Source organism: Pectinophora gossypiella, chromosome 24 (assembly GCF_024362695.1).
Source record: "Pectinophora gossypiella chromosome 24, ilPecGoss1.1, whole genome shotgun sequence".
Classification (NCBI taxonomy): domain Eukaryota; kingdom Metazoa; phylum Arthropoda; class Insecta; order Lepidoptera; family Gelechiidae; genus Pectinophora; species Pectinophora gossypiella.
This window is the reverse complement of record NC_065427.1, coordinates 8,535,280-8,547,886: the sequence shown is the minus strand read 5'-3', so window position 1 is coordinate 8,547,886 and position 12,607 is coordinate 8,535,280. Positions and strand designations below refer to the sequence as shown.

Here is a 12,607-nt window from a genome sequence, read left to right as displayed (position 1 = left end):
AGATTTCGCGTGGTTCGCTCGCAGCAAGCTGCTCGCGTGTCTTGTTTTCCCGCCATTTTTTTACCGCGATAGAATTTGACCAAGACTTGAATAGGTCTCGTGAAATCAAAAAAGTTCTAGGTGCTATAGTTTTGCGTGGCCGTGGGGTGTCTCCCTGATGCGGAGCAGTTTTCCAAGATGACGTTTCGATCACACCCCTATACATCATTTTTACACCCGAGACATTTTCTGGAAAAACAAAAATGTATATGGCGGCCATCTTGTTTTTCGGCCATTTTGTTTTTTTTTCACCGGCGATAAAATTTGACCAAGATTTAAATAGGTTTCGTGAAAATAAAAAAGTTCCAGGTGCGATAGTTTTGCCAGGCCTTCCTGATGCGGAGCAGTTTTTGAAGGTCGGGAAGTATTTCCATACTCAACATGACATTTTGATCACATCCCTCTTACATCATATTCACCCCCGAGGCATTTTCGAGAAAAACGAATATTTTGTATGGCGGCCATCTTGTTTTTCCGCCATTTTGATATTTTTTCAACTACGATAGAATTTGACCAAGAAATAAATAGGTTTTGTGAAAAAAGAATCGTTCCAGGTGCGACAGTTTTGCCAGGCCGTGGGGTGTCTCCCTGATGCGGAGCAGTTTTTGAAGATTGAGAACATTTTCCGTTCTTGACAAGACACTCCGATTACATCCCCATACACAGTTTTTACCCCCAAGACATTTTCTTGAAAAACAAAAATTTGTATGGCGGCCATCTTGTTTATCCGCCATTTTGATTTTTTTTCACCCACGATAGAATTTGACCAAGATTTTAATAGGTTTCGTGAAAAAAGAATCGTTCCAGGTGCGATAGTTTTGCCAGACGGTAGGGTGTCTCCCTGATGCGGAGCAGTTTTCCAAGATCTGGAAGTTTTCCCATACTCATCGGAACATCTTGATCACATCTCCCATACATCATATTTACCCCCCGGCGCTCCTTCTGGGAGAACAACCCTGTCAGTGAGTCAGTCAGTCAGTCAGTCAGTCAGTACATGGGTTTGTAGCTTTATATAATATAACTAGATGTCGCGTGGTTCGCGCGCAGCAAGCTGCTCGCGGGTCTTGTTTTCACGCCATTTTTTTACCGCGATAGAATTTGACCAAGACTTGAATAGGTCTCGTGAAATCAAAAAAGTTCTAGGTGCTATAGTTTTGCCAGGCCGTAGGGTGACCCCTGATGTGGAGCAGTTTTCCAAGATGACGTTCCGATCACACCCCAATACATCATTTTTACCTCTGAGACATTTTCTGGAAAAACAAAAATTTGTATGGCGGCCATCTTGTTTTTCGGCCATTTTGTTTTTTTTTCACTGGCGATAAAATTTGACCAAGACTTTAATAGGCTTCGTGAAAACAAAAAAGTTCCAGGTGCGATAGTTTCACCAGGCTGTAGGGTGTCTCCCTGATGCGGAGCAGCTTTTGAAGACCGAAAAGTATTTCCATACTCAACATGATGTTTCTATGACATTCCTATACATCATTTTTACCCCCGAGGCATTTTCTGGAAAAACGAAAATTTTGTATGGCGGCCATCTTGTTTTTCCGCCATTTTGATTTTTTTTCAACGGTGATAAAATTTGACCAAGATTTAAATAGGTTTTGTGAAAAAAATATTGCTCCAGGTTTTATAGTTTTGCCAGGCCGTAGGGTGTCTCCCTGATGCGGAGTAGTTTTTCAAGATCGAGCAGTATTGAAATACTCAACATGACAATCCGATCACATTCCTATACATCATTTTTACCCCCGAGGTATTTTCAGGAAAAACTAAAAATTTGTATGGCAGCCATCTTGATTTTCCGCCATTTTGTTTTTTTTTCAGCGGGGATTGGATTTGACCAAGATTTAAATATGTTTCGCGAAAGAAAAATTGCTCCAGGTTTTATAGTTTTGCCAGGCCGTAGGGTGTCTCCCTGATGCGGAGCAGGTTTTCAAGATCGAGAAGTATTTCCATACTCAACAATACGTTCCGATTACACCCCCATACACAGTTTTTACCCACGAGACATTTTCCGGAAAAATAAAATTTTGTATGGCGGCCATCTTGTTTTTCCGCCATTTTGATTTTTTTTCACCGACAATACAATTTGACCAAGAATTAAATAGGTTTTGTGAAAAAAGAATCGTTCCAGGTGCGATAGTTTCGCCAGACTGTAGGGTGTCTCCCTGATGCGGAGCAGTTTTCCAAGATCTGGAAGTTTTCCCATACTCACCGGGAGGTCCCGATCACACCCCCCATACATCATTTTTACCCCCCGACGCTCCTTCTGGGAGAACAACCCTGTCAGTGAGTCAGTGAGTCAGTCAGTCAGTCAGTACATGGGTTTGTAGCTTTATATAATATAATAATAATAATATAAAATATATATAATATAATAATAATATGAAATAAAATCAAATATTTTAACAGCAATTTGTAGCAAAAACTAAGCAGGATAAATGGGAAAAAAATGTTACAATAAAAAAAAAGTATATAAAGCGAGGTTGGAACCCTAGTATCCAGCCAGACCCATCTCATATAGAATCCTGTTATTCATCCAACTAGACTATTCCGTTGACGTTTAAACTGGCGAAATTAGTAATTGGTTTCGTAAACAAACATAACTATCAATGTGTGTGTGAGATGTTCGGCTTTTGGTGGTAACTTTTATTTATTCAAATAAAAGTATTACGTGAACTGCAACTCAATTGAAATTTAGTTAAATCATGACAAATATTACGCTATTACCGGCAAACGTATAACTTTGAAACAATATTGTGTATAAAATCCAAAAATAAATAATTATGTCAAATTAAGGCACCAACGCCATCTATTGACGCTTGAGCGCCTAGCTAACCGTATCGAACCACCTTAAACGAATTTGTAATAACGTAACATTCACTATTAACTTGTCAATACAAGGTTTTGTCTATTAATGTTCATCCCTCGATGCTGTTTCTGTATATCGTAGCCATAGTGATACAAACATACATACATCTTTTTTATATTGGCCAAGTAAATTGGCTCAACTATGCCTGACGGTAAACATAGAAAACCCCTAATTGCAGTAGCAACTGAAGAGCAACGCAATTAGTTTCGAATCAGTTGCGACTACCATACTGGCCTACATACATACATACATATAAACTCACGCCTATTTCCCACCGGCGTAGGCAGAGACTATAGAATTCTATTTGCTTCGACCCTGAGACACTTCTCTCCATCTCTTTTCTTTCTTCTCATCTTCATCGCCATAGTGTGGCCACATAAAAGCACCTTTTCAAAAAACACATCAGAAAGTAGGCGTACTACCAATTCTGTTTCAAACGTATTGCAACTCGCGATAAACTTTTGATCGAAAACAGAGTGAAGTTACATCAATAAAAATATGAACGAAAATGTGAAAAGTTAACTAATATTAGTTGAACACAACATGGACACCGAATAACAGAATCCTCTGTGGATTTTCACTTCAAACTGTCTTCAAAACTCCATTTTAGTTTTAATACCATTTTCCAATTGCAATGATGATAGTTTGTATTGCCTTCTGAAGTTTTATACTACTTTGAAAGAGAAACTATACATTTTTGCTTTGGAAGTGGTTTAATTTTAGCATTTTTCTTGAGAAGCTGTTTTAGTATGTACGTGAAGTATGACGCACGCGACTTCGTCTGCATTTAAATCTTCTTAAATGAGGAAGTTTCCAGGCTATGTTCCTCTAAAACAATATAGATTGCGCTGTACAGATTTTAAAATAAAAAAATAATAATAATAAAAAAGTTCCCTCAAAAAAAAAATCCTTCGTTTAACCTTCTAATTTCATGGATAACACACATGCGTCTTTTATCTTTGTTTTTGGGTATAGATGACCCTTCATTACACCCAGGCACAATTACATATCTTCTGGTATTATTCTGATCAAATTAAAGAGAAGCAATATAGGTAGCAACATAATTCTATACATAATGTGATCCAAATATCAAGCAACAATTATTTTTATATGTGCTTCTGCCATTGCATTGTATTTTGGAATAATTGTGTACCCGATTAATGAGAAAATAGGTGATTATCATGTTAAACCTGGACAACGGCATTTATATTGTTTTTGGTGTAAGTAGCCTGGAAAGCCCCTCATTGGGTAGTTTTTGTCTGTCTCTGTTAATGTCTCAACTGGTGTTAATATTTCTTTTACATGACACAAATATGGTGCTCAACTATTATTTTTTAGTTTTCTAATTACCGCTACCAAATCCGTCGTCTTAAAAGACAGACTATCATGGAGATGGAAATGGATTAAAGCTTCTGAATCACCTCATTATTGAAGCAGGTCCCCTGCTAATTGCTGAGGATATGTCAGTGGATATGTCTTTCATAAAGCCACCTTCCCCTTCAGTTCATCTGCTCATAGTAATACAAACAGACATTTACTGATAGCAGATATAACTCAAAGAAAGAAAAAAACATTACCATTACCAAATGGTCACTCCCAACACAAGCATATCAAATTGCTTACTGGGAGGTCCACAATTTCGATATTGTAAAATACTGGAGAAAAATAAAAATTATATTATATTAATTATATTAAATCTAGAAAAAGGTAAAAAAAAAAGTTTTTACCTAAAAAGTAGCGTTGAGAATGCTATACCGATAAGAGTGTGACTCTTAAATTAGTGATGAATTTTCGGTGAAAAATGTCTGGTTGTTGATCAGAAACGCAGGGGTCCAGAAGACTTCCAGATCTTAAATCAAACACGTTTTGGAGCCTTTGGCAGCTCAATAGCAACCCTGACACTAGGGTTGATGAGGTTGGTAATCCACCTCACAACCCACACAATAGAAGAATTGAACACTATAACCTGCTATCTATATGGTTTTTAGTGTACATAGTCCCTTATTTATTTCATTATTTCTACCTGGACTAGTAACATATGTGTAAGGTCACGAGCATTAATATGTATTTATACACTTTGGTACCATGTCACATTAGCTTTTTTGACAAATTGAACTGTAAGTCTCACTAAATGTCAAATATGTTAGTGCGACAGAGTCCTAAAGTGGGTACATTATATTGCTCATGACATGACTGTACTCAAGTCTATATCCCTTTTTGGCAGGAACCAAATACAATAAGAAACCATCAGAAGTCAATTTTCAGACACAGTATCAGCATAGCTGGGTAAAATGGGTTATCATCAACTCCCTAGCATTATCCCGTTTTTCACAGAGTTCACTTACCTAACCTGAAGATGTGACAGGCCCGGATTTTTACAGAAACAACTGCCTATCTGACCTTTTAACCCGCGAAGGGAAAACCAGCCCAATACAGGTTAGGTCACGTACCTTCTAAAATGCATTTCTCGGGTTGTTTTTTCTTTTTGCCTGGGTAAAAATTTACTGGAAGAAATTGCTATTTAGCAGTAAAACCGCCGTTTGTACTTCTACTGTTATTTTTTTATCGTCCTTATGTTGTGATTATGTGCAGTAGTGTTTGGTATTGTATTGGTCTGTAACATATTATAAACTGTAAATCATTAAGAAATCATCCCAACAGTCGCTAATGAGTCTACTTCTTACACTCCTCATGAAAAATTAAAGTATTTTCCAAAAAAATGCATCACTGTTATTCGGCATATTCAGCAAGCGAACTTGTTTTTTTTTTTTTTGAAAATGAGTTCCTTTGCTTCTTCTGCGGCTATATTTAAAATTTACAAATCTAAAACGTTTTTATTTAATTTAGAAAAAACCAAAAAAATCACGTTAACTATAATACCGGCGACATTAAACCGGATGTTTTTATTTTGTTTATTTTTTATCGGTTTGACATTTGTAATTTGTGTTGCCATTTCAAATCTTGGGTTCTGACAAAATGCCTAGTTTCCATGGCAACCACTCAAAGTTTGACATTATCATGACTTTGATCTATATAATATTTTTGAGTGCGAATATGCAGACAAGGTTTAAATACTCAACAGTTGTAATAAACTTATAAAAGTTTTATTTTTTAATTACTTTTAAAGCAAACTGAATAAAAACAAATCCTTTACTTTAAGAAAAAAAAGGTAGTGTAAGACAAGCATAAATAGATTGTTTTTTTTTTTTTTATAAAATTACTGAATCTCTTGCATTGTTTTGAAACTTCTAGTTATAAACATCCCATTGTGTAAATAACCAAATTGTTATGTTTCATAGCCTAACGGCAACACTATTAATAAATTGTTGTCAGTCTAAAAAAATACTAAATTGCCATGAAAGAAAAATGTTTTAATTATTGCGATTGAAATATTAAAATATACGAATTTTATTGTCAATCATAATAACTTATCACAAATAGCTGCTACTAAACATATTTCAAACAAAGATACTTCGATATTAACCGGTCTTTAATAAGTTTATTGAATTCAAAAACAGGTTTCATTCTGTGAATTTATGGTCGCGCCCTCTAGTGATCTCAACGTCAAACTTTGCGTTGGCGGAAGATGGCCGTCGCGTGCCGAGTGTTGCTCCGATTGTTTACGACGGTTTTTTAAGTTTTTACGCTATAATTCGTGACAATTATACTCAAACTAAGTGAAAAAGTGTATTGACCAGCTTGTTTAGTGGTGCTAAGTGTGTTTTTAGTGAGTTTTACATAGATTTTCACTCAAAAAAGTGCGACAACGATTGTGTGTGTGGAAGCTACTAGTTTGAAACCAGTGTTTTACTAAGGAATGCTGTGTATAAAATCCAAGTGGATTGTGTCTTTGTAAGCTGAATTTGGACTTGGGACGCCTGTATTTCACTCAAGGTATGTTTATTATAGTTTTGAAAGTGTTGTAGTTGAGTAAAGTTTCTGTAACTTTGTTTACTTTGTAAAAGCTCCACGGCGCATGTTCAGTAGTACTTCGCGATAAACTTTTCTACGGATTTCCTATCTAGGCAAAAGATCTAAACAACTTTGTATACGGTCATACTCGTAACTTGTAAAATGCCCTAACATAGAGGCCGCATACCATTTTATTTTTTAATTCTTTTGGCGGTCAATGAACTTAGTCGTGATCTTCCCATATAAAGACGGTAACTTTTGCCTTTTCGAAATTCAAAAGTTAGATTAAACATCTTATTAGATACTCAAAGGCTGTAAGGTTTTTACGACCTTATTCCAAAGTTAATTATTGATGATTGCAACATAGTTGGTAGTACAGTCTATAGACATCCGATAAGGTAGGTAGGTTACCCGTCGGTAACGTTCATCTTAGGCATTCAATTCGTAAGATCAATTGATTTGATAGAGAGCACATTTTTTGCTTATTGGATTCAATCTCAAATGTATTGAATCTTGTTTAATATTAACTTCCAATAAGTTTTTTTTTTACGTAGGTAGGTACCTACCTACTTTGTAGCAAAAAGCTGGGTGTTGACATAGATATAGGTAGGTAGGTTTTTACTGGATATGTAGGATGAGTGATTAAAATGTTTATTATGCCTTATTGTTAGATAGTAGGTTTTTCTTCTAGAACATACTGTGAGGTTGCCTTTAAGTATGTAGTTAGCATCATTAATCTACTATGAGTACAGGGGGGTAGTCAGTGAAACCTGCTTTTTTTTAAAATTATACTTACCCATATTTTCATGTTAAATAAAAAGTCTTTGGACCTCCAATAAAACTAGGTATCTATCAATAATCATTTAAAATTGTTATTAATAATTAGCAAGTACCTACTTCATAATCCGAATCAATTAAGTCATTGATTTTTTTGTAAGTAGGTAGGTATTTTTATAATATAAATAAGTTAGGTTAGCCCTAAAGCTAGGTTTCATTTGTTACTTTTAGAATTAAAAAAACAAACAGATTATAAATTCATAAAGCACATGCACGATACAGCCAATAACAAATTAAAAAACAAAACCTCAACTTTCCCATGCATTAATTTATCAGCACATGTCATTGTCATATTCCAACATGGAGGTTCCGTTGCAAACAGAAAATCACACCCCATTTAAAATTGAAGACCGTTGTGTTGATTGGGAATATTTATATGACTTTTCATGAAGCTTTAATTAATGTTTTATGTATGTAGGTATACATGTATGTACATTTTGAGCATTCTTATATCTTCTGCATCATTTAAATTTTGTTTGAGTGTTATGTAATATGATTTTTATTTGATGTCAGTCTGTTAATGTGTGAATTCAGAGCATTAAGTAGATGTACAGTCATGAGCAATATCATGTACCCACTTTAGAACCCTGTCGCACTATCATATTTGACATTTAAAGAGGCTTACGGTTTAATTTGTCAAAAAAGTTAATGTGACATGGTTTCAAAGTGTATATATTAGTACTCGTGACCGTACAGTTATGTCTAAGTGTCCATTACGTTAGAATATTGTTATAATCTGGTTGATGTATTAGGTAGATTTGTTTAGCTTGTATAGATTTGTTAACTAAAAACATCTGCCTGCATAGATTTCATATAAATGTCAATTCAATTATAAATAGTAATTCTTTGATATTTACCTATTTTCTCTATGTTGACAGATTTAGGCATAATTTTGAAGACATTCCTGACTCCTGCGACCCTTCCTTGGACTCCACGCCTCCTCAAGAAACTAAACCTGAAACGCTCCTCCTTCATCCTTATGAATTACAGAATTTATCTACTTTGTGGTCCACTTATTTCCTTCCCAAATTCCATTGCCGAAAAGTAGGAGATTTAGTAGGACCTACTATGAACCGGCGCGCGTGTATGAAACTATTGATGAATGTGGAGGAAGCATGAGCAATATGTCAGGATCGAAGAAAATACAATTCCATAGTGTCTGCTTACCCCGGGGAGAAATAGGCGCGAGCTTATCTATATGTATGTTATTTTCTTTCTATATAACTTGTACATAGGCACCAGTCTATTCGAACAACCATCAACATAACTTTAACTTAATGGGACAGGACAAAAACTAGCTCTATCTATTGCATTGATGATCTGTGCATCGGAAGGCACGTTAACCTTCTGGTCCCGGTTACTACTTATTGGCGTAAGAACGTAGTAGTTACATGAGCCACATCAGGGACCTTTGGCGGATCAATAATAACCCTTCTTCTATCGTGTGGGTTGTGAGGTGGATTACCAACCTCATCAACCCTGGTGTCAGGGTTACTATTGAGCCGCCAAATGTCATGACATGACATGGCATGACTCGTAACGTCTACGTACTTACATCAGTAAGTATAAACCGGGACCAAGGGCTTAACGTGCCTTCCGAAGCACGGATCGTCTTACTTTCGGACAATCAGGTGATCAACCTGTAATGTCCTAACCAAACTAGGGATCACAAAGTGATTTTTGTGATGTGTCCCCACTCAGGATCGTGAGCCAAATTCTCAACCACTGGACCACGGAGGCCATTAATAATAACCCTGACACCAGGGTTAATGAGTTTGGTAATCCACGTCATAATCCTCAAGATAGAAGAGCACCAAAATTCCAAGCAAAGCCGAAAGCAACCCATAGTTAACGCATTAAAAATTTCATCGATAACTTCACTTATGCACTGCGTATCAGTATTCATGAAGCATATACCATAATTGGCCGCATCCAGTGATTGGTTGATTTTCATGCAACACACATCTCAGACTATATGTTGTATTGTTAAAATCTGTACGGTTTTATGACAGGAATTTTAATATAATAACCCTGCGCTTTTATTGAAAACATTGTTTTTGATGTATTCTGTAAGTATCCTTAGTATTCAAGTCGATAAATTATCGCGTCGATCACTTTTTGAATGGCTTTTATTGCTGTTATGAATAATGCGAAGGCGTCAATAGAATTTAGAATGGTTCTATAAGGGTTCCGTCTAATAATACTGTAATACATACATAAACTCAATTGATTTAATGGCGTAGGCACAACCGCACGGTGATAGGTGAATATTATATTGTATTTTATTAGGTATTTTAAGTATTTAATGTTAACAAATGAAGGGAAGAGAGGAAGGGGTAGACCTAGTAGAACATTTATGAAACAAATAATAAAGAAGGTGCAAGTCGTGTCGTATCAGGAGGTGAAGGTTTTGGCGGGAAGATTTTTTTTTTTAATTTATTGCGGCTTTGGTTACAAGACCATTGGCCGAAAAGTGAAACACGCGGGAAGAAGAGAGCAATGGCGATTACTCCACAGCTCTTAAATAAAGAGAGAGAGATAACAAATGCGAAAACAAAGAAACAAGATGTTATAAAAGGTGACCTTATTTCTACAAGAGATTTCTTGCTAATCCCGCATGGTGTAAATGACTGCTATTTGGATAAAAACTCCGATTTATAATTAGTCAATTTTGTATTTTAATCGATATTGTATTTAATAGCGTTTGGATCTCGTAAAATTAGTTTGATACCTACCGTCCAAGTAATTAAACACTAAACTCTTCATTACTCGTATTTATAGAAAGCAATGATTTTTTTACGGCTTAAACACTAAAGTTTATGTTTATTATAGGCTAAATAGTCGTACGTATTTCCTTGATTATTGGCCTCTTAACTCTTTATAGAATAATCACGAAGATACAGGAATAAAAATGCTATTTTGTTACAAAGTTATGGTAAAAAAGCAAAAATATTGCCATGGTGTTTAGTTCGTTATTATGTTTTTTATCTAGAAGAAATCCCAATTAGGGATAAGCTCGCCTATGCTTTATCTAACGATAACTATTTTAAAGCAATAAAGAGTAGGTATACAAACAAACAATATTGAAGATTGGAAGTATAGCTAATTTTAATAATATATTCCAACTTATGGCACATTTTGTAAGACAATTCCAATATTTATATAGACTAGAATATACTAGAAAACATACAAGGATAACACACAGATAAACTTAACTTTGACAAGTGATTTCGTCTAAATGACCTTACATAACGAAAAACATGAAGTATTATATAAACGTAGACATACGTACATAGGTACGTATTACAATTAATTAATTCTTCATAGGCACTTCTAAATTGCCAGATGTGAGATCCATTTGATTTTATAACTATATTATAGCACCTAATACGCATTGAGCACAAGCCATAAAAACTACCCTTATAAAAACCAGAATAATTAAAAACCTAACACTTTTTTTTAAATTGAATTAACTGGTGTGCGTGAGAATACAACATTCTTCCTCTATTCATTATACAGCTAACTAATTGTTTAATGGCCGTCTAATCACGATTTGTAACGCAAGACTCTTGATAGTGAGACAAAAAACCATTAAAATGTTCAGCTTGAATACAATGCCAATGATAGAAGTCAAAGGCCATTTTTGTTTGCGCGACCTTTTATTTAAATGAATTTTTATTCGGTTTTCAGTATTCAAATGTTTTAATCGATGCTCCTTTGTTAGACAGGGAGCGTCTAGGCTAGGTAAAAAGAAAACATAGAGCGTGTTCATCTGCTTGTCTTCCCGGGCATGACATAAAACCTATTGAGGAATTCTGTCCTTTTCAACCTTCTTAACCTTATGCTTGACCTTTCTTACAGGCAAAGGGCTGATTTTTTTCTTATTATTTCTAGCTCTGATTACTTCTAGCTCTGCCCACTCGATTAGGTATTATTCCTATAATCCCATATAGGTACCTAAAAGGTACCTATAAACGATCACATATAGGTACTAATATTATGTAGTAGGTACCTAAAAAAATAGTAAACTCACTAAGCTGTCAAATCATTAAAAACATATTCCCGCCAATTCTCAAAACGTTCTGTCACACGCGTAAACACACCGTCTAAACATCCTTTTTTTTCTGTCTTCACTTTATGTGTGTGTGTAAAATGGATTGTCCTACATCTTGTGAAAGCCCCATTGAAATCCTGCTAGCGTAGACAGATAAACAATAACAAACATCAAACCACTGTCGATTTGATTTCGCAAGACTCAAGCAATCGGATCAAAATGGAAAATACGTTATTATTTTTATTCAGACTTATAACATCATGAAAATAAGTAGGTTTTTTTTCTTCTCGAATGGCTTCGCCTTCGCATTTAGCCAATATAAGTAGGTACTATTTACGCATTTTTCGCCGTATACTGCAACACTGGAATTTGACATTTGCGATGACAGACGTAATCAAATGTCAAATAGCAATATTGCTTTTCTTTCCCTGATCATAATCATTTTCGGAAATCCAAATGTGACGTCAAGTTGTGAAGTCTTCTCCATGATTCGTTTCTGCCTACGTTTGCGTTATCACACCTACACACATTTTCAATTCCGTTGCGTACCTAGTAAATATGTCTTTCTGTTCGTTTTTCGCCTGCCTTAACACAAACCTCTTTAAAACGTAAACACACATGAGTGCTACTCACTGAGTGTAAACAAAACACAGTCGAACAAAAGACGGTAGACTTGACATAATCAAAGTACCTTTACGTCTTAGGTACCTACTGTGTCGTTGGCTTTATACAAAAATATAGAACGCGAGTTGCTTATCTTCCCGGGCGTAACGTAAAAACCGACAGAGGGATTGTTTCCTTTCCAACACGAATACACGATGGACCGTTATATGAGCGATGCGTTGATTACTTGTCACGATACGGTTCATCATATACATTTTATGAATTCGTATTAA

At 35.5% G+C, this 12,607-nt stretch overlaps 1 protein-coding gene across 5 annotated transcripts in view; it reads left to right on the top strand.

Annotated features, from left to right (window-relative positions):
* Positions 1-12,607, top strand: part of LOC126377827 (uncharacterized) — an 848,135-nt gene that overhangs the window by 34,099 nt on the left and 801,429 nt on the right. For 3 of the 5 annotated variants that reach the window (XM_050025758.1, XM_050025754.1, XM_050025757.1), the window contains exon 1: positions 6,495-6,802. The exons of the other annotated variants lie outside the window; for them this stretch is intronic. The gene's annotated coding sequence lies outside the window, so the exon portion shown is untranslated. Of the gene's footprint in view, positions 1-6,494; positions 6,803-12,607 lie in introns of those variants that run through there. 5 annotated transcript variants of the gene reach the window in all.